The 23,008-nt window shown below is 39.3% G+C and overlaps 1 protein-coding gene across 1 annotated transcript in view; it reads left to right on the forward strand.

Moving 5' to 3' along the window:
• The first annotated feature begins 238 nt into the window (after window positions 1–238).
• Window positions 239–23,008, forward strand: part of SV2C (synaptic vesicle glycoprotein 2C) — a 108,950-nt gene continuing 86,180 nt past the window's right edge. The window contains exon 1 of the mRNA XM_023943653.2: window positions 239–509. The gene's annotated coding sequence lies outside the window, so the exon portion shown is untranslated. The remainder of the gene's footprint in view (window positions 510–23,008) is intronic.

A 23,008-nucleotide genomic window follows, 5' to 3' on the forward strand; every position in this document is an offset into this window, starting at 1 on the left:
TTCTGAAACAAGCAATTTCATATGCTCTCCCCTGTCCTTACCTCTTATAAAACACTGTCTTCTCTAATAAAGTGAATGAGTGAGTGTCACTATTTTGATTTTTCTCTTCTAGCGGGAAAAAGGCTCCTGTTTCCACGGAGGCTTCCCAGCCGTGCCGGCGGGGGCGGGGGGGCGTTTCTGTGCCTCCCCTCCGCCGGCTCCGGCCGCTGCCTGCGGCGGGGATCGCCCTCCTCCCCACGCCCCACGCCTCCGGTTATTGATGGTGGCGGCCGCCGCCCGCCCCGCGCCTCCCGCCGCGCCCGCCCGCTCCCCCTCTCTCCCCGGCACTGCCGCAGAGGCTCCACCGCAACGCGAAGCCCACACAGCCGCTCCGGTCCGCCCCTCCTCTGGTCTGTCACGCTCGGCGGCTCCTCCGAGAGGCTCCTCGCTTCCTCCCGCAGCTTCACTCCGCGAGCAGGAGGCAGCGGGAGCGGAGGCAGCGGCCGCGGCTCTCCGCCGCCTGCCCCCCGGTAAGTGATGCTCCGGGCACTCGAGCTGCCGAGACTGCTCGAGAGCAACTTTTCCTCTTTTTTAAATTTTTTTTTTTTTTCTTTTTTTGCATGTTTGACTGCAACTTCCTGACGGGACTTAGAGGGGTCTTGCTTTCCGGGGAAGGGGCATAGCTCTCTTCGGGGCAGGTCGGGCGCTAGACGGGAGAGCGGGGTTCACTCTCATCTCCGCCGTGAGCGGTCTGTGCTCGGCTGCTGCTCGCTCCAGCTCTATCCAGATCTCGGTCTTTGCACAGAGAGAGAGCAGGTTACGCAGATCCGAAGAGGTATGAGTGTCTAATCTTTACTTTAGAATCTGTCTTATTAAAGCTGAAACTTTTGCACACTAGGGGAGCAAAAACCAGGGGTGTCGAGGTTTGCAGACTCCAGATGTTTGAGGAAAACAAGTTTGCAAATGTCCTAGCAGTAAGGATGGCGAGGAAAACCAAAGGAGCAGAGAGGTTGTCAATTCCAGTTCCTCAGAGAGCCGGCACTTTCTAAGATCTGTAAAGGAGGGAACAACCAGCGTTTCAGACCTTGCAACAGGAAAGGAAGGGGGGTGGGGGAATAAAACAAAGAGAATAACAAATTTAAGTGGTTTTGAAAACACTGTTGCTTTTCTCACTATATATTTCCTTCAAGAATTGCAACATTGATTATGTTGAGAGAATGGTTTGGTATTCGTGACCCATAAGGGGCAGGAAGGGATTTCCATCTCTGCATCTTCAGGAAAAGAGTTCTCCAAAACGTACTAAGTCCTGCTTTGCAAAAGGCTTTGGGAATTTAGGTCCCCAGATGATTCTGACGTATGTGGGAAGGAGAGAACAGAGAAGTCACAGTGATGAAAAGTATAGCCCAAGTCCTAGGGTTAGGAAGAGATATGGGATGGTGAGGCTTTTTGAGGCAATACCCATCTAATTTAAAGAGGATTGCAGGGTAGAAGACCCCTGAGGAATTCAAAGAGGCATAGGAACTGGTCTGGCAGTCCTGAGCGGAGGCAGGACACCCCAGGGACTGGAGGGCTGGGTGACATGTGGGTAATTGAACGTGTAGGTCACTGATTAGACTTAGGAGCCTAATCCTGAAAAACACTGTGGGTGCAGTGTGAGTAGGGGGCGAGGGTGGGAGCTGAGTCATCCTGGCTGGGGTGGCCACGACACATCTGTACAGAAAGGAGGGGGCTGAGGAGAGAAGAGAAAGATGAGGAAGAAGCATATAAAGATAGGTGGGGAGGATGTAGACTGTCTCATCGAAAGATGCTGAGATCACCCAGGCTCCTCTGTGATTGATAGTATCCTGCTCTCCTTTCTGTAAAGGGTTAGGATGCTGCTGAGTGTATCTCTGATGGAGGGGGGGGGATGGATTGCAGAGGTTAGTACAACACAAGGGAAACCTACTCAGACAAACACACTTGGTACTGCTGGTACTTGGGCTGCATTGCACTGCAGTGCAGGCAGCTAACAGGAACTTCTGCCTTAGGAGAGAGAGGGAGCTGCTGAATTCATCTGTAAAGGTGGCACAAACTATGCCAGAAATTACTGCTTCTCAAGGGAATTGCAGATAGAATTGGAAGCAGAGCTTTAAGGAGATATTAGAAGGATTTTCCTGATGACTTCACAATAGACCACAAAGGGTTTCAGGAAAAAAACCAAAAACCCAACATACAAACCAAATGAGGGTCTCTGTTTGGATTGATTGTGAATAGTATACTTCCACCAGAAGTTTTCCTCCAAGTTCTCTAAGTGAAAGGGTCCTGTTTTAACTGTGTCACGTATCCTCCTGGACAGAAGTTTAACAATTTGTTTTTTTCGTGGGCTGAGTTCCCCATGTGAATGACAACAACAGTTTCACCATCTTGTAAAACGTTCATGGTTTACTGTGTAACTAACCAGTTATTCAGTATTTTCATGGAGAACAAAGCAGCACGGTAAAACAGACTCCATTCCTTCCCTCTCACCTAGGCATTTTCTGCAATTTCCCTGAATTGAATTGAATTGAATTACTATTTTAGTGTTTTTTAAATCTGTTTCCTTAATGTAGGAGCAAGACGTATCGCTTATCTGTATTCCAAAGACATGAAGAATTTGATAAAATAGTCACAGTAAGTTCCAAGTGGACTTTTACTTCTATTTGGAGGAAAGCTTTGTATAGGCCAAATACAGAGAAAAAGACAGTCAGTCAATTAAAATTATTGATTCATGTCAAGCCTCCAAACATCTTGGAATGATGCTTGAGGAGGAAGAAAAAACAATCATTTGTTTAGTGTCTGCATTTCTAAAGCTGTATTCCTGTGGTATTTCAATAAAAATGACCACGAATATCAGTGGCACTGACCAGACACAGAGTTTCTCTGACAGCGATTTGATGTTAAATTACGTGTCATTGCTTTTAGTAAAAATGGGTTTAAATTTGACCAAATGAAATCAAACCAAATATTTTCTGACTATATATTTGAGATATCTAATTTCTTTTCAATAATAATAAACCAAAGGTGTTAGTTTTTTTCTCATTTCTGAGCAAGATGTTTGCAAAAAAGGAAAATAATATGAAAAAATGTTATGTTTACGGAAGATGATGTTACCTCAGGTGACAATGTGAAATCTGTAATTAAATGTATATGTGCCTGGGAATGTAAGCTTGTGTAAATAAATTACTTGCACTAGTGGCTGATTTCAAATTAGCTTTTTGAAATGCGTGTTCCAAAGCACAGCTGACGAAAGTTTATCCACAGTGGTCCTGATTATTCTGTTAGATCAGTGTGAATTGAATTATAAGTTTCAGTGTGAATTAGAATGAAACCAGCTTTATAATTATCTAGGGTTTTGGTTAGTTGTCTTTTTTCTTTTTTTCTTTTTCTTTGTTGGCTTGTTTGTTTGGGGTTCTTTTTCTTGCATGAAAGTAGTATTAATAAAAAATATTTCACATTCTCATTACATTACACAACATTATAAAAGTTGTTTCAGCATCACAGGCAGATCACTTGGGCTGAATATTGCTGTGAATCTTTGCAACCCATATGCACCACAGGATGCATATCAATGCATGTTGAAACAAAAGCTCATCAATTAGATTAAATGTGTTTGCAAACCTGTGATAGGGAACTCACAGCTGCTGCCACTGCTTTCATATGATGTAGTGCATAACATTTTCCTATTAAAACAGAATGGACTCCTTTGTAAAATGACTCAGAGGACTAGATTTACAGCCTGGTTGTTTTTTTTAAGTGTTTGTAAGCAGTATAATGGAAAAAAAAATATTGAAAGTGTGCTCAAAGTATTGACATTGCAAAGAAAAAGTAGTTAATTTTTTTTTTTTAACTTAGCAAACTGCTTCAGTTTTAAATTAAATGTTTCGTATTCTCTAGTATTTATGTTACAAAACATGGTGGGCTTCTTTTTCCATAACGCAGTGGTTGATAAACTAACACTTTTAATTCATCTTTGGTTTTGTATGTTGCTAGACAGTTCATCTAGAGACATTCTAAACATACAGAGTACATATTCTTGTGTAAATACAATTACCTATGTTACAGGTCAGCGATCTATTAGTCGGGTTTGTTTTCAAATTGCCATTTTTATGTCAGCAAGAGGTAAATAAGTGTGCATGAAATATAATCGAATGTGAATTTATTTAGAATGATTATTGTTGAAGCGTTTGTCCTCCTGTAAAAAAAAAAAATAACCAAATGGAGTAAAGTAACATCAAGCACATTCCTTCCTTCTCTGGTTCCATCTTTCAGTCATTTTCTCACCCAGAGAGGCTAATAAAAGTTTGAATATTGCATACACAACCAACAAAATTGCTTAAAGGTGCAATACAGTGTAATTCACTATAGTGCTATTAAGATATTGTTAGCATTCTTCCATTTTTAAGACTAAATTCTTACCTCTGTTTGTCTGTATATCGGCTGACTGACTGCTGACAGTAAAGACAACAAAACATCAGAGACATCCATGATTAGATGGGGATTCCATCCAAATATTTCTAATGGAACTAAAGATGCACCATATTAAAAATACAAATGACACCTACCACGTAATTTATCTGCTTCAGCACACAAGGCATATAGCTTTATATTGATCTGGGACTCATAAAAAACATGGTGCTGCTGCAGCTTCATGTTTCCTTGCCAGCCGCAATATTTTTTTTTTTTTTTTAAGATAAAGCAGCATGCCTGTAGCTGGCTCTCACTGCAGGTTATTTCTGTGGTCATGGCTGCATGGGCCTAGTTATGTGCTTTGTTCTAGAGTGGAAGTCTGTGTCTCACAAGCACGTCTTGATTTTTGATGGAAAATCCATGCTACGGTGCAAACATTTGGTAGCAGCATTAGCGCGTGCTGCAGGATTTCTCTTCTTTAATGATCATATGAGGGTTTGTGTAGGAAAAATAATTATGGAAAATAATTATTTAATCACTATTTTACCATTTAACCATGATAATTGTGGAGTGGAGAGACTGACTTTATTCAAAGCACCTCACAGGGCCTCTGTGTATCTTTTATTGACATTTTCACTCTAGTATAGAGCTGGAGGATCAACTTTGCTTCCTGTAAGCATAGCAATGCTTATCCCAAGATGTCTTTGCAAAATGTATTTGACCACCTCTATCTTCCTTAACCGTGGAGGGTTTTGCTTTTATCTGCAATCACAGCTGTTGCTGCAGCCTTACAAAAGATGGTTCCCTGTACTGCTCCTAAGGCTGAGAAATTAATGATTTCTTGGACCAGAAGTGTCCATGAGTCAGCAGCATGTCCTGGTGGCCAATGGGATCCTGGGGGGCATTAGGAAGAGCATTTCCAGCCAGTGGAGGGAGGTGATCCTGCCCCTGGACACAGCCCTGGTGAGGTCTTCCCGGGAGTGCTGTGTCCTGTTCTGGACTCCTCAGGACAAGAGAGACATGGAGCTCCTAGGATGGGCTCAGTGGAGGGTGACAAAGTTGATGAGGGGGACTGGAACATCTCTCTTATGAGGAAAGGCTGAGTGAGTTAGGCCTGTCCAGTCTTGAGAAGAGACAAGTGAGAGGGAACATCACTGATGTATGCAAGTATTTGAAGGGAGGGTACCAAGAGGATAGACCAGGTTATTCCTAGTGGTGCCAAGCAATAGAACAAGAGCCAATGGGTAGAAAGTGATGCACAGGAAGTTTTACCTGAACACAAAGAAGAACTTATTTATTGTGCAGGTGACCATGCACTGGAACAGATTGACTAGAGAGGCTGTGGAGTCTCCCTCCCTGCAGATAATCCAGAACCATCTGGATGCAATCCTGAGTCCTGAGTTCTGGGATGGCCTGGCTTATGCAGGGAGGTTGGACAAGGTGACCCACTGCAGTCCCTCCCAATCTGACCCATTCCTGTAATTCTGTGATTTTGTTCTATGTAATAGAACCTTGTATGCCTGATATATTAACTACATATGTATATTAATTGAATTAAACATAGCTTTACCTGGATAATTTTTTTTTTTAAGCTAGACTGACTGCTGTGTTTCATGTTTTCCACTCAGTCTCATTTTATTTTAATATTCACCTGGAATGCAGTATGTGAAGGTACCCAATATTACCATTTGATGTCTTGTTCTCCTATTTTATCAGCACATAGTTGTGCAGTTGCTGTTGCCTCTTTCTTTTGGACAATATTCTTGGTGTCTAGACACCACTTCTTGTGAGCAGAATTCACAGACTCTCTTCATTACTGTCCAGTGGTCAGTCTGCCACTGCCACTAAATTCACTTATCTTTTTAACTCTTTCTCAGCATGTGAGCAGTGCCATACTTTCAAACACCTCAGTTGTTACTTCCTTCATTAAATAAATCAAATTCTGAAACAGAGAGATTATCAGACACAAATGCCCTCAGTGATGAAAGATATCATATAACTAACAAATTTCTTACCATGCATGGAAATTTTTAAAGGGTGATCTGTTAAGCAGGGAAATAAAAAAGAAAGGAGTATGAAGGCTCGTGGGAGTCTCTGCTATGCAGATGTAGTCTGCTCTTTCCCTTGGTATGCCATCTCATCACTGGCTGCAGTATACTGCAGACATAATGAAGATGTTTAAAATAGCTAGTTTCTGTGGCAGTTTAGTACACCAGTATGATGATCTGAATGAACTACAGGCATACTTGAGATTATCCTATGGTGCAGATCATGATCTGGGTAGATTTTCCTCTTTCAAAACTAATTTAAAACTTACAGGAAGATTTCTGCACAACACTACTACAGTGCAAAAGTGTCGTTGAATAATGTACATTTGAAGGTACTCCTTGAAATTATTTAACCCAGTCTGCTTCTAAAAGCAGGAACAATTTTACAGTTAAATTGGGTTGCTCAGGGCCTTTCACAACCAAAGTTTGAATATCTCCAGGGATGGGGACCTCAAGGTTTCTCTGTGTAACCATTCCCATGCTTCACTGGCTCATTATGAGGACTTTCTTCCTTATAATTATGTAAAAGGGGAAAATTTGGATGCATTAATCTACTACTAATCTAACCATGTCTTGACAAACAGAGGGGAATACTGCAAGATAGAACTCTTTCTAATGCATTCCAGAATGTGGTTATCCTTCATTTCCACAGGGTACACTGTGCCCTATGTCAGCGTAAGTAAAAACGTGGTCCCTTTGCCCAAAGACTGATGTTGGTACAGAGGACCTGATTTTTCTTGAAGAAGACATCTCTTATTATCTCTTAGAAAGATGTTCCTGTGTGAGAATTTTCCAGTTGGTATTCCATGAAAAATATTTTGAGACACGGCTACCTGCAAACAGCACGGAAATAAGTGTCCCATTGAGCTATCAAGCATTATGTAATGGCTCAAATGCCAGCTGACAAAGATATTCCCCACAGGTGGCTTCTCCTCAGCTGTGAGAGCAGGGACACCTATTGCATATCCACATAGAAGGAATAGTTTATATCCCAGTAAATCTCCCTTTAATTGAAATGTGGTTAATGCAATTGCATACAATGGGAATTTGGCTTAGAATCTGTCAATATAGAGGTCTGTTGGAGAGAAAGGGCTATAAAATAACTGATCTTTTTTTCTCTCTGATTATTTTCCCTCTGATTCTAAATAGTCTTAGCTACATTGATCAACAAATAAGCACTTGACTAGAAAATTTGTAACCTTCTAAGATCCCAAGTATTCAGTGATACCTAAAACTTGTATTTAGATAGAACCTATATGGTCAGATATTGTCATGTTTATTAGCATAGAAAATTTTGTGTGGGTGTGTTTGTCAGTTAAATCACATCCATTTTGTTGGTATATAACTACCTTAAAAAAAACCTTATAAAGGTTACAAAGGCATAACTTTACCTTTTAAGAGAAAAAAATTATTTTCTGTATGTACATTTTAATCCTTTTATAGAAGATACATTTGCCTGCTGAGGAGATGATCCCTATGGGCAACAGCAAGTATACACTTACAAGTTCATTCTTTGCTGCTCTAAATTAAGAAATAGATTCCTAAGTTTAACATATTTCATAGGGTTCCCCAAGTTGGGTAGGCCTAGACTGTTGCAGCAAAAACTTCAGCCCACTTGTGGTGAAAACTGAAAAGCCTTTTATGTTAGTCTTTGATAATTTCTTTGATAATTTCCATTCAGTTGGAATACTAATTCCTTTCCAGTGCTCTCCTTGCCTTCAAATGAACTGAGAAGGAAAAAAAAAAAACAAAACCACAAAACAACAATGTGTACATGTAGAAGTGAGTCTGCTTTTCCTAAAAAACATTAAGTGTGATGTGTTAGACCCCATGTGGAGACAGCTAGCAGTAGTCTGGTTAAATGCACTAAAATGTATTCAACTTTTGTTTCTTCAAATTTAATTCCATATTCACTTCACATCTGAACTTGGGATAATCCAAGTCCGTATTAATTGTAAAGGTCTTAAAAATTTTACATACTGCATGATTTGGAGGATATGAGATGTCTTCTTAAATGCACTCCTTAAACAAACAACTCCTGAATATCTCAACAGATATTTTTAGGACCATATTTACAAAAATTCTTACTAGAAGACATATTCCAGTTGAATGCAGTAGATACCTGTATTAAAAATATTTAAGGGATCCTTGTCCTTGTCAACCTGAACAACAAATCACAAACTCCCAAAGGTTGAAAGATAATACCATCAACGTGGTTCTGTGTCTTTGCTCAGAAAAACTGGAAGACAGGGAAAAAAATCCTCTAACCAATTGGCCAAACATATTTTAAGAACTGAATGTTTAGAATATGGGCTTTAATTAGATAAAAGTAGCTGTTATCAAAGACCATTATTTATTAGGTCCTGTATTGAACAGAACAAAGCTTGTTCCTTAAGGATTTTAGCAGCTAAAATCCAAATTAACAAAATACAAATACCCTATATGGTATTTTCTGGAGCTGTGACTTGGCTATCCACTGTCTGTCCATGACCATGTCTGTTTGTGAAGATAGGAGCTGTTCAAGACTTGGCACTACTCATTAGTAGTCCGTAAGCAACCATAAAGCTTTAGTCCTGGACACCTTACCTCCTCAAGGCAGTTTTGTGTGGAGTGCTGCTCATTTTGTACTAACTTCCTTTGTAGAGACAAGGAGGCTCCTGGAAATTCTTTTTCAGTTCACATTTAAATGGTTAAAACAACCCAACATTTTTTCTGTTGTAAAATAGCATTGTGGTGTTGATTATGAATCTGGAACAATTAACTACAAGCACTAAAAAGAAAATACTAAATATACAGCTGAGACATCTTTTGACTGGAGTTACTAAGGGACAATTCCAGAGCAACCCATTCAGGGAGATTTTCTCTATTACATGTAAGTAATTTTCTGGCCTATCAGCTGCTTAAGAAAATGTTAGCGAACTTCAATTTGTGAAAATTCAGAAAATGTCTTTTAGATCCCCAGCTGGGATTGAAATTTATTATCTGTGAGTAATGGCTCACTCTTTTGCTCAGGAAGATGACTGAATTGCCTCCTGTATGTTGTTTTTGCTTCACATAGCATGAAAAACTTTAAATGTTACTTACAATTTTCCTCCTCATTTTAAATGTTTCAGTTCAATTTAAGCTATAATTTCATGGCAGAAATTTCACTACCAGAAGCCACAAAATTGATTTCAGTTCTTTTATTTTCTGTCTTTAGCAAATATTTATCATTCATGTGGTCATGCAAAACAGTATAGAAGATTCCTTGCTGTAACCAGCTGTACAAAATGATTAAGTAGAATGTCACATTGCTGCCATTCTACTTAATCTTAGCAGATGGGGAAACTGTTTCTTTCTAGGAAATAAGTAATTTCTCAGAAGGACAAATTTTCACTGGAGAAATGACTTGCTAATTTCTGTATTATAGTAACAAATGAGCACGATAACTGTCAGCTCTGTAGTCCAAAGGAAGAAAATATATTTTTCAGTTTTTGGGAAACTATTGCAAACCAACTTCTTTCAATATATTGACTGCTTTCTAAAGCAGGTTTTGCACATAGAAGTCACGAGAAAGTCATTTTATTGTATATACTTGCTGAAATTTGAGGAACTTAAGGGTATGACCTGGAATGTGGCAACATCCCTCTTGGTGTTTCAGGGGATGTTGTGGTAGAGATAGGAATAAATTTTTTCCTAAATCTTCTAGGCTTCCCATATGCTTGCTTCAGGTACAATGTTTCAGAATTGAATAACCACATATGCCAGGCAGTGAAGAAAGACCCTGACAGACCCACAGTCTCCCAGGTAGGGCACACAAAGTGTGAGGAGAGGCTGTGAACTTGCTCAGCTTGGAAGAGAAGGCCAAAGAAAGAGAGGGAAATCTAATTGCTGTCTTCCATCCTCTAAGGAGTGATTATTAAGATGATGGAGTCAGAAAACAGAATGGAAATTTCAATGAGACAGAAGGAAGAAACTCTTCCTTCACTCTGTGGGTGGTAAAGCAGTAAAGTTGGTGCACAGTCATTTTGTAACACCTTTGTCCCTGGAGATACTCAAAATTTGCCTGGACATGGCTCTGGGCAGCCTGATTAATTGTGAGGATAGCCTTCCTTTCAGTAGAAGACTGGAATAGATCTCCAAAAGGCCATTCACACCTTCATTTTTCTATCATACTACTGATGTAAATGACAACTGGTATAAAAACCATGCAGTACTTCATAATTCTCCCTGCTCTGTGAGCCTTTCTACTCCCATCAGAGCTGTATCTGGCCAAGGTGGGCATTTTTTTTACTTGTATTTACTTTAGTTGTATACAAATCCAGAATATGTATACCTCAGAGTGAAGAATTTATTATTTGAGAGAGAATTTGTTTACTAACAGCAAAATACTCCACCTTGTGATTCTGTATTCTGTAAAATTTCTCTTATTTGGCTAGAAATGCTTGTACTGGCACGGACTGAGACAGAAAATCCGGATAACAACGTTAGTCAAAAAATGGGTTTATGAAAATTTATGAAAAATTATGTTATTTATTGTATTGTTTAAAGGCCAAATTGTATAACTGCAAAATCATTTAATTCTCTGTTTATTCGTGGAGATGTTGTGGCATATAGTGTCAGTTCATAGCTGGGCGATATTTAGCTTTTTGTCTATTTTTCTTTTCATAGGGAACTGTACTTTAGGGTTCTGAAAGAATTTGAGTAGAAGTTACTGGATTTCATACTAAAATAAGTAATTTGAAGGTGGAAATAATATGTTGAATAAATCTCCTCACTTGGTCTCAGAAAACACAAAGACTAGTGATTTGAGGATTTTCATCAGCCAAAGTTGCTTTAGGCTAATGGTGAGATATAAAGTTTACCTTCATTATCCAAGTTCACATGTGACAGCCATAGTTAACTCTTTTCTTCTCTTAGAAATACATGGGATTTTTGCATCCTGTGCTGAAAAGCTTTTCCTGATTGTAGGGGCATTAGAGGTTTGTCATATTTTCTTCAATATTTTCTCAGAGGATTAATCTTAAAAATAATGCAGTCAAATACACTATTTAATTTTAAAAAAATAAATTCCTAGCTTTGTGGCCAATGTTGTACAGAAACAGATTGTGGGATTTCAAAACACAGAAATATAATTTCTAAACAACATCCAGTGAAGGTTTTTCCCCATATATGTACAAATATATATTTATATGCACATAGATATGTAATATAACTATAATATTTTTTATTCCTATGGGATTGTTTATATTAATTATTTCCTCAAAGGCATAGGTTCTTGCAGAATAGGACCACTTAGTTGATAAAGTGGAAATCTAGTGACAAATAAGCATTGACAGAGAAAGTCTCTGCTAGGACATGGATAGAAAATACAGCTAAATTATCAATTCAAAATTTTCTGTCAAATATTGATGATTCTTTATTAAGTATAATGTGCTTTAGGTTCATTTTATTTGTGGTTATTGAGTAGAATTATATTATTCGTGGCTGGGAAAAATTGTTTTATATTGTCTCTTTTACACATGAAAAAAATTGAAGCCTTTTTGTACATCTGTATTTCAATATCTAGGAATAGGAGCAAGCTGTATTTTCCTATACACTGCCTTCCTCCACTCCTGTGACTGGGAAAATAAACTATTGTGAGCTTAAGTATTCTTTCATTTGCTGAACTTTATGATGGTAATTTTCTTAAAATTATTTTTTTGTTAAAATATTTAAATCAATTTCATTTAATATTTTAAAATAGTGAAAAAAGCAGTAATTTGGTGACCTGTTCTGTTTCTGATATTTCAGTAATGTGGATTTTTAATTAGGAAGCTATTTTTAATCGATGAAATTTCCAAAGAAATTTATGTAGCATAAATTGAATATATTTGATTCAAAAAGGAACAGTTGCTGTACTTCCTAAGTGGTCTGCAGCATGTAGAGGTTTTTTAAAAAAAACTGAGTAAGTGTTAAAAATGCCATTAAGAAAACCATTACCTGCTGGTCTAGGAGCGCTACAACAGCGCAGAATGCAAGGCTTATGTGTCTGTGTGTGTGTGAACCACTGAAAGCTGCAGAGGGGCCAGGAGAGCACATGCAGTGGACAGAAAAGGTGCACTGATACAAAGCCCTGTGAAATTTTGAGCTAAATGGAAAACTTCCTTAAAGGGGAAGTCCCTTGCTCGAGGGGTGCAAACAGTGAATGTTGTATCAACTATACAATCTACAAAACTGTTTTCAGTGATAGCTGATGCACGAATATTCAGGGAGCTAAGTGGTTCATGTGACCTATATCCCAAGGCCACCACAATGTGATACTTTTTAAAGGCTGATTGTTAACAATAATCAATAACTAATTGGCTGATAAAGAAAAAACAACTTTTCTAAAATTTCTTATTAAATTTAAAAGTTTATGATATCTGAGTATTTTTCTTTTTTTTTTTTCCCTAGGAAAAGAAAATTATTTTTAGACCATGTCTGTGATGGCATAATGTGCCTTAATTCGGACTTAAAGTGCTGTTTATTTTGCTTGTTTTGGACATATACCTCCACACACACAAGTGTGTTGCTTTTTCTTATGCTTTCTTCATATTCCCCAGGCGTAGAGTACGCAAGAGACCTTCTTGGAGTACAGCAGCAATTTCTTTCCTTAGTCAGCTGCACTGGTGGCATGCAGATAATTTTCTGTCTTTGAACCAAAAATATTATCTGATTTGAGTCATCCAGGGCCCCCACTGTGGGTGGATAAGGAGGGTCTTACTGTTTCTTTTGGATAAAATAAAAATTATAATTACAGGCCAAGTCAGAAGAAGAGGAAAAATTAAATGCTTATAAATGCCTATTAGTAATGTAGAACATTTAAATTATGTGTGCCCAAGCATGAGGGTGAATTAGAACCACTGGAGAGTGCAAATAGTGTCCTTTAACATGCTCTGTGAGTGTATTTGAGGTGCTGATAAGAGTATGATCCTCTTGTCAAGGGATGTGATTGATGTGGCTTTGCTTCTCAGTGTGACTAATAGTAGCAATATCTTCAGTTAAACAAAAAGCACTTGTGAACGTGGTACCACTATGCAGGCTTCTGTTCTTGATTATCTGCTGAAGAGTCATGACTGGTTCTGTTCAAGGGCAATATCAGTAAAGAGCTGGAGTGGAAAATAGGGATAATGATTAATCAGATGGAAGACATAAATTCAAGGGAAATTGCTTTAGAACACAGACAGGTCAGGATGGAACCTTCTTGACCTTTGCAGCATCAGAGACCACTGCGTAGCAAAAGATAAAACTAAGCTGTTGAGAACGCTAAGTAATTCTTACCCCTTGGGAAACGTATAGTTTTTAGGAATTGAACCAGTGAGGTTAGGCTCTGTTTTTAAACATGGAAATGACATGAAAAATTAAATAAAGCCACTGTGTACACTCTTTCTTAATGGTTTGATTTGTTACATTATACTGAACCTTGGGGGTTAGAAGAAACTGTTAATATGACTGTGTATCTCATGTGTGTAGTTTACATTGCTGTAATAAAAAAATACTTCTTTTAGCAGGAACACATACAATAAGGTGGAGGTATTTTTTCTTTACTAAGCAACTATTATTCATTATGACTTTTTCTCTCCCCAAAGTTTTTATTCCAGTTCCTTCTTATGAATACCCTTTTAATGTGAATCAAGAAATTCATACACTTGGTCTCAGCAGCTTGCAGGAGTAGTATGTTATGCTCCCTTCAGGACTGTGAGGTTATCAGTTTTTCTTGGTGTGCTCCATACCAATGATAGAACCAATATAAAACTTGCGATACCACCTGCTCCAGAAAATGTCTAATGACTCCTAGTCCCCTCTTTATATATGACAGAAGATACTGCTTTGATAACATATCTAATATGCTACTTGAATGGCAGCACAGGAAATCAAGCCCATGGCTCCTGAGTGCAGCAGTGCTGCAGAGATTCTGTTGCTTCAGCCTTTGTCCTTTCAAGGGTTTCTTTCAATGACAATTTTCTTTCTTTACTTCCATGTTTTCAGTATGCACTCCTAGCAAACTATGGAAAGATAATCATTCTACAAAAGGCTGGACATAACGTTCTATAAAAGGTGATACCCGTTCATTGCAAATCCCTCTGGCTTCAGTGTGAGTGTTTTAGTTAATTCCAGCCCAGTCTGAAACATTCACCCTTAATGTTCCTTGCAAACACCCTTTTCAGACTTGAAAGGTGTGCTGCTGCTTGATGTGGCAGAACAGAAAAATGAGATCTGTTACAGGTAGGTAAGAGAGGCTTGATGCTAAAAAGTGCAGTTCAGTATGTGAAATGCAGTGTGTTCCCCTTGTCTTGCCAGAAAGGAGAACTGAGAATGTCTGTTCATAGACTACACTTGCTATGAATGTCAAAAGTGAGGTTTCTAAATAGCCCTTCTGATTGTCAAAGATTGCTAATATCTTATCTTGAAAAATACTGCCGTGTTGGGGTTGTTTTTTTTTCGGCTATTCCTGCTGCTCTTCCAGATTGTAGTTTAGGTCCCAAGAGGCTTTAGAATTTTGGGTATACCATTCTGTATGGATAAAGCTGTTTTCCGTTTCGGGGGTCTAGAGCCTGGAGATGCCTTCAGAATTTCCAGTAGAGGGATGGACCTGTGTATAGAGAATCTTAGCCTGCTGACAGTGGCTTCACTCTCTGCTTTTAGTGAAGTTTCATGGTCCTAGTCTGCAAATCAAGAATATGACCTTGTTGCCTGTGAGGATGCTGAGTGTCCCAACAGATTCTGTTTGCCCTGTGAGTCTCCCTGGAATCCCTCACACAAGCACCTTCTGCCTGCTGGTTCAGGACCTTTTGCTAAGACCAGGCTTCAGATCTCATGAGAGTTGCCAGGGAGTATCAACCACGAGACTCTTCCAGGAGAGAAGAGAGGACAGGAGATGAGGGGGATCACAGTGTGGGCAGGGCAGTGCTTCCACTGGTGGGACATTGTCCTGAAGTAGAGCATGGTGAGAGCAACAATTTTCATCAACAGTCTGGTGCTCATCAGACAAAGTAGGGCAGTGTAATGTCCATGGTCAGTCAGGGAAATCCAGTCTGAGATTCAGGAGCAGCAGGGGATATGAGGTACATGAAGCTATAAGGTGCAGCTATAGTGAAGCTCAGGCAGACTTGGGGTGGCTAAGTCTGAGCTAAATGGGGAACCTGGAATCCATGGCAGAGGATTTTGGGTACTGGAAGGGGTACTGGGTGAGGCTGGGCAGGTGATTTAGGCCTTATGAGGCACTATGAGCCCTGACCACCAATTAAACTCTACAGGAGAAGAAGGACAATCAGTTTCAAAGTGGGGAATTCCAGCTTGGGAAGCAGGTAAACTTCATTGCTAGATGTCAAACATTTTAAGAACCAGACTGAGAATTAGACTAATACTAAGATGGAATACTGAGGATCTCAGTGAATCAGAGGACTGTTCACGTCCATAAAGCATAAAGATTGCCAGGTGCCATTCTGCTTTAAAATGAAAGAGAAATGGTTTGTATGACAGAATTTATTTCTGGGATCTTTCAGCTCACCACACCTTTTTGCTGGGTAAATTCAAGCATAGGGAACAGAACATTTTTCCAAATTGTCAAGTAGGTCGTCTTCAAAATAAGCTGCAGTAAGCTTACCGAAATTGAAAAAAAAAAAAGTTTACCAGCTCTTATATCTTCATTTTGCTGTCTTTATTTTGTGTTTTTAATGGCAGAGCACTGTGTTTATTCAATTGTGCCATCCATCTCTACATATTTTACCTAAGGGAAGAAAGTCACACTGAGGTAGTGCTCAGATTGCATAACATACTCTGAGGTAGAAATGAATCCCATTTTGTTAGAATTCTAAATTATTGAATCTGAAAAACCTGGGACAGCTGTCCACTATATTAGTCTCTTTTCATTTTTCCTTCTCACCTATGCTATCAAGTCCACAAAATAAAGGCTTATGGAGTGAACCAAGTAGTGGTGTAAAACATAAGCTGCTAAAGCATTATATTTGTGATTTAATGGGAGCCGTACACCTGCAGGCACTTTGATTCATTTACTTGGAGTTTTCTTACACCTGCTGGAATACTGCATGTGTTAAGGCACATGTGCACCGTGCAACCTGCAATAGCAGTGTGATTCAGGATAAAAAACTGTAGATGTGTAGCCAGCACAAGATGCAGTTTTAATCTGGCTAAAATATGAGTTTATGGGTAGCATTACAAAGTCTGTTTTTCCCTGCGTGGAATAAAATAAGCTAAACAATTTGTACAATTGTAAGTCAGTGCAGCCTTAAGTAAAATGCAGTTGGTTTTTAGCGGCACTGTTTGTGTTTAGGGAGCATTGAGAAGTCATGATTTTCTTTCTTACCTAGTTAAGGCCTGGAAGACAATGAGTCAGCCTTTATTGTGAGAAAGTAATTTCCACCTCAAACTGTTGCATTTTCCTAAAGGGAGAGGTAAGATTTTATGATAGTGCAGAATAACTTTTTTTAGTGCAGCAGAACTAGCACTTTATATGAGTATCAGGTTCCATAACCTTTAATAGCTCAGGTATATCTGAAGACAAGCAATACATTACCATGGTCACAGCCCTCCAGTAAAAACTCTGCATGAGACATGGGGCAGAAAACAGTACTAGGAAAACTCTGAAGGAACAGGATGAATTAGAAAAAAATGGTATGCATGATTTGGAATATACACAATACAGGTCTTTCCAGCCAAATAATTTAGAATGCATCCTGATCTTTAAGAACAGAGAAAATCTAAGGTGGATGTAAAACCAAATTACTCTGCAAAAAGAAGTCTAGGAGCCTTGGTTGCTCTTATACAAAAATGAAAATGTAGGATCACAGGCTACTTTCAAAGTACAATAATCTGTTCCTTAACCTCTTTCTTTTATGTGAGATGCCAAGATATTTGGGGAGAGCTCATAAACTTTTAATTACTTCAGAAAGAAAAATAATATGAAAATATTTTAAATTCACTTTCTAATTAAACTCATAGGACTTTTTTGCTATTTATATGTCTTATAAATATTTAGATATATTTTGAAAACACTGAAAATTCCTTTTGCCTAGGTAACTCTTGTCTGCATATTATCAGGCTGCTTTTCTTACAGCTTTCTATGGATGTTTTCTCTGTCATTCTTGATTAAAGCTGAATTCCCATATTGACAAATTTCCATGTCAAAGAATCTGAAAGTCATTGTTACTTCTTATGCACAAGTATACTCCTTATCAACTTTCTTATGACCTTATTTTGTGTAATGATCTGTTCCTGACACAGATTAGCTTTTACTTCTGTAGTTACACAGATTTCTATTTTGGGTCTGTATTTTTCTGAGCTGTTTTCTCTCAGAAGCAGTAAGTTTATGGAAAAAGACAGTTCAAAGAGCAATGTGTTGAAATTACCAAATACAAATTTAAAATATATTTTTATACCTGCCCATGTCAAGTTTGGCAAGTGATCTAATTTTTCATTGTTTAAATTGCCACTATTTCAAAGTAGGAAAGAGAAGAATATTAAATACCCTGAGTAGTTTATCTAAGGAGCTCACTTTAAAAAAAACCCTTGCACTTTTGAACATTAATATTTTATAGCTCTTGTTACATATTTCCTACATGTCCTAATTAATTTGCAACAAGAAACATAAACATACTACCTATGGTCTAATTTTACTTTTCAAAACAGAGCAAAAATAGCAGGAATAATGGCACTTTTTTTTTGCATTTCAGAATCACTAGAGATAAAACATTTTGAACTAGAGCAGAATCATAAAAACATTGTCATTTTTATAGCATGTGACAGGAATGTGACAAAAATCTGATACATATTTCAAATCTGTTCAACTCTCTCATCTTTGCCCAGTGCTTATCCAAAATAAAATTTGTTTAAAAACAGAAGACTGTTTTCTCTTCTCATATGGGCAGTGGTTGCTTAACCAATTTTAGCTGACTGTTTAGGGACCTAAACAGTCATTCATCTTCTAGACTCTGATGAGGTGTCCTTTTGTCTCTCTCTAGTTTACCAGACTTGGTTCTAAACCTTCTTCATTATTATATTGAAATATATATATATTGAAATATATGTAAATTCATATATATATGAAATATATAACTATTTCATTATTTTTATTATTCTGTGAAATATATATTTGTATATTGACATAGTCAGCAGTAGATGTTTAACTTTAATTTATAAAAATACAAAAAATTATTAATTTATAAAAAATTACATTTGTTTAACATAAGAAAATATACCTTTTTTTTAATGTCCCAGAATGATAGAGTAATTTGGATTAAGTAATTTGGAGGTTATCTAGTCTCATATCTGGATTTAAATAGTTCAGAGTCTTGTCTGGTAAAGCTTTGAATACCTCCAATTCTGGGCACCCCAGTGCTCCTCTTTGTAGCTATGTACATGGCTGGAAACTTAACATGAAGAATTTCTTCCTTAGAACTGTCTGGAATTTCCCTTGCTGCAACTTGCAACTGTTTCCTCTTTTCTTTTTATCCTTTGCCTCTGAAAAGAGCCCATCCTCATTGCATTTTTAATCCCTCATTAGATGATGGGAGACGATGAACAGATTTCTCCTTAAGAGTTCTCCTCTGAAGACTGGGCAAAAAAAAACATACTCTGCTTGTGCATGATGCATCCTGGCCTCTAACCACTCCAGTGATCCTCTTCAGACTGTGGTGATGGTGAGGTGCATGAAGTTCGATGTGGTAGTTGGTGTGGCCACACACGGGAAATATTCCCTTCAGCCAGTGGAGAGCATTCCTCCTAAAGTGACCCAGCTGTCATGGTGGAATGTGTTCTGCTTGTTATTCACCTAAATCCTTAGGGCCATGTGTGCAGATTTAATGAAGTGACTGAAATTTAAACTATGTAAATATTAATTTATTTCAAAGAATATGTTCCCCATCTTAAATTTCCATTTTGCTGTAGCCACATTTATGAGATATGGCAATAATGAATGTTTTTATTGAAATAGTTATCAGAGAATGCTTTGTTTGTTCATTTCCTTCATTGCTTCCTGACACTAGTGGGATAACAAAGTCCAAACAGACCAAGCTATGCCACTCTGGTGTTTTGGCCCTGCATGAATGCCAGATGCCCACTAAACTGCTGTCCCTCCTCAGCTGGATTGGGGAGAGAATACGTAGTGAAAATCTCATGTGTGAGATAAGGATAAGGAGACACCACTGACCAACTACTATCACAGACAAAACAGACTTGACTTGAGAATCTTACTTTATTGCAAATAAAATCAGATTATAAAAATTAGAAATTAAGTAGTGAACCACCTCCTTTCACCCCACCCTTCACAGACTTAACTTCATTCCCAGTTTTATCTAAATCATTCCCCCTTGCACAGGGATGAAGACTGGCAGTTTCAGCCAGTGTTGTCTCTGCCACTCTTTCCTTCTCAGGGGGAGAGCTCCTCAAACTCTTCCCCTGCTTCAGTGTTGGGTTCCTCCCATGGGAGACAGTTCCCCATTAGCTTCTTTAACATGAGTCCTTCCCATAGGCTGCAGTTCTTCACAGAATGCTCCAGCACCATTGTCCTGTGGGGTCACAAATTATGCTGTAAATCTTCTACAGTGTTGGCTTCTTTTATCATTTTATCTCCTGGCCATAGGTCGTGCTAGGAGACTCCTCCAGCTTTGGTTCTCTCCATGTGATCACAGTTTCCTTCAGTGACATCCACCTGCTCCAGCGTGGGCTCCTCAGTGGGCTGCAGATGGATCTCTGCTCCTCCATGGGCTGCAGGGGCACAGCTGCGTCCCCACAGTCTGCACCATGGGCTGCAGGGGGATCTCAGCTCCAGTGCCTGTCCTTCCTGTCCTTCCTTCTCCTCTGACTTTGGTGTTTGCAGAGCTGTTCCACTCACAGCTTCTCACTCCACTGTTCTCCAGCTGCAGTTTTCTTTTTTCTCCCTTCTTAAATGCATTATCCCAGCCATGCTAACTCTGCTGGACACAAGCTGCTGGAAGCTTCTCACAGAAGTCAACCCTGTAGCCATCCTGCTACAAAAACCTTGCCACACAAGACCAATACACCCACTAAGCACAGATATTCATAGTTTGAATGAACTTGTGATTTTCTTCTCCAGAGTCAGCTGTTTCTTATGATTTGTTACTAAGCTGGGAGAAGACACAGGGCAGCTGACCCCAACAGACCACATGGCATCTTGCTCAGCATAAAAAGTCAGGAGAAGAAGAAGGAGTGGACAGAACATTTGGAATTGGTGGCATTTGTCTTCCCCAGTAACTTACATGGCAAGGGGCCCTGCTCTCTTTGAGATGTCTGAACACCTGCCTGCCCATGGAAGAAGTGAATGAATTCCTTCTTTTGTTTTGCTTGTGTTGTGGCCTTCTCTTTCCTCATTAAACTGTCCTTATCTCAACACAAAAGTTCTCCAGTTTTTACTCTTCTGATTCTCTTCCCAGCCCTGTCAGCAGGGGAGTGAGCAGCTGTGTGAGGCTTGGCTGCTGGCTGGGGTTAGTCGGCAGCAGTGTAGTATGGAAAACAAGCAGGAGCAATTAGAGGTCTGTAAGCAGTAGCAGAGCTTTGATCTTCCTGTGTTAAAGGAGACATGGTGGGACAGCTCACATGACTGGAATGTTCTCATGAAGGGCTACGTGCTGCTTAGGAAGGACAGACTAGGGAGACTGTGGTGGAGCTGTCCTTGAAATAAGTGGAATGTATTGAACTCTGGGGGTGCTGTGCAGCCCTTCAGAAGGACCTCAGCAGTTTGGACAGACGGGCAGAGAAGAACCATCTGATATTCAGCAAAGGCAAATGCAGGGTCCTGCACCTGGGGAGGAACAACCCCAGGTACCTTGGGCTGACCTGCTGGGGTGCAGCTCTGCAGAGAAGGACCTGGGGGTCCTGGTGGACAACAAGGTGTCCATGAGCCAGCAGCGGGTCCTGGTGGCCAAGAAGGACAGTGGGACCTTGTGGGGGCATTAGGAAGAGCATTGCCAGCAGATTGAGGGAGGGAATCCTGCCCTTGTACTCAGTCCTAGTGAGGCCTCACCTGGGAGTGCTGTGTCCAGTTCTGAGCTCCTCAGAACATGAGAGACATAGAGCTCCTGGAGCAACTTCACTGGAGGGCTACAAAGGTGATGAGGTGACTGGATCTTATGAGATGGTCCAAGTGATCTTCCACTTATTGATGGAACTGGGCTTCTTCAGCCTGGAGAGGACTGAGAGGGGATCTATATGAAGGAGTGGTATTAAGAGGATGGACCAGGCTCTTCTCAGCACTGCCACACAACAGGACAGGAAGCAGTGAGCAGATGCTGTTGCACAAGAAATTCCACCTGAACATGAGGAAGAGCTTCATTACTGTGTGGGTGACTGAGCACTGGAACAGATTGACCACAGAGGGTGTGGAGTCTCCCTCACAGGACATATTCCAGAACCATCTGGATGCAATTCTGTGGCATGTGTTCTGGGATGGCCCAGCTTAAGCATGGAGATTGAACAAGATGACTGACAGTCTGACCCATTTCTGTGATTCTGTGATTTCTTTCTGTGTAAGCATATGTATGCCTCATATATTAACTACATGTGTATGTTAAGAGTTAAACATAGCTTTACCTGTATGATTTGGGGTTTTTTTAAGCTAGACTATTTTTATGTCTTCATTTAGTTTTAATTCTCACCTATAACTACTGGTTTTCCCATTGTTTTTTTGTTCAAATTGATGTATGCTCAGTTTCTTCTCAGATTCCATAGTTGAAGCAGTCCCTCACCAGAAAAGCTTATTATGTTATTGTTGGTTTTAGTATTTATCTATCTTCACAACATATTTTGATAAAGATTTTGTCTGAGGGTCAGTGAGGAAATAGACTTTCAGTCATAAAAAGCATTATATATAGTTTGTCTGTTTGCTCAAGAAAGGCAATCTTACACTAAAAGAGGAGCAGGTCAATGAATGCTTGAGATGCTCAGATCTAGTATCAGTCTAGTGTCAAGCTTGCGAAACAGAAAAATAAAATTGAAGCGTAAAGTTCAGCAACCATCATCCTAAAAATGTAGCAAAGGGAATGAGACCTAAGAATTCTAAAGAAAAATGTTTTTTTCCCCCCAAATTTTCATATCCTGTTACAATAATAAAAAAACAACAAATGTTAAAGATAAAGCAAAAATAGTATGTGCTTTGAGTGAATTGCAAAGTGACTGGGAGTAAGGATGAGAAAACAGGATGTTCAAGTACTTTTTAACACTATGCTGAGCAACCACTACTCTCTTACCAGGTTTATTGAGCACAGCATCCAACTCCCCATGTGGAGGCCAGGATAGACCACCATCAGATAAAAATAGAATTGGCAGAACTGAGAAGAGTCTTTAGACTCTCATTCTGCAGGCACAGGAATGATGTGCCCCAGCAGAAAGGAGAATGAAAAGCTAAATGTTTTCAGAAAGTTTTTCCCAGTGGGATCTGAGACTGTGACCCTGTATTTATTCCTAAAATATAAAGAATGCTTGTCTCTTTTATTTCAGGAAGAAAGGAAAGATACGTAATTCCAGCTTGTCTGTAAATACAACTTGCCCTACAAGCTGCCCTTCAACCTTCCCATGTTTTC

This window comes from Cyanistes caeruleus, chromosome Z, assembly GCF_971803275.1.
Source record: "Cyanistes caeruleus chromosome Z, bCyaCae1.hap1.1, whole genome shotgun sequence".
Classification (NCBI taxonomy): Eukaryota; Metazoa; Chordata; class Aves; order Passeriformes; family Paridae; genus Cyanistes; species Cyanistes caeruleus.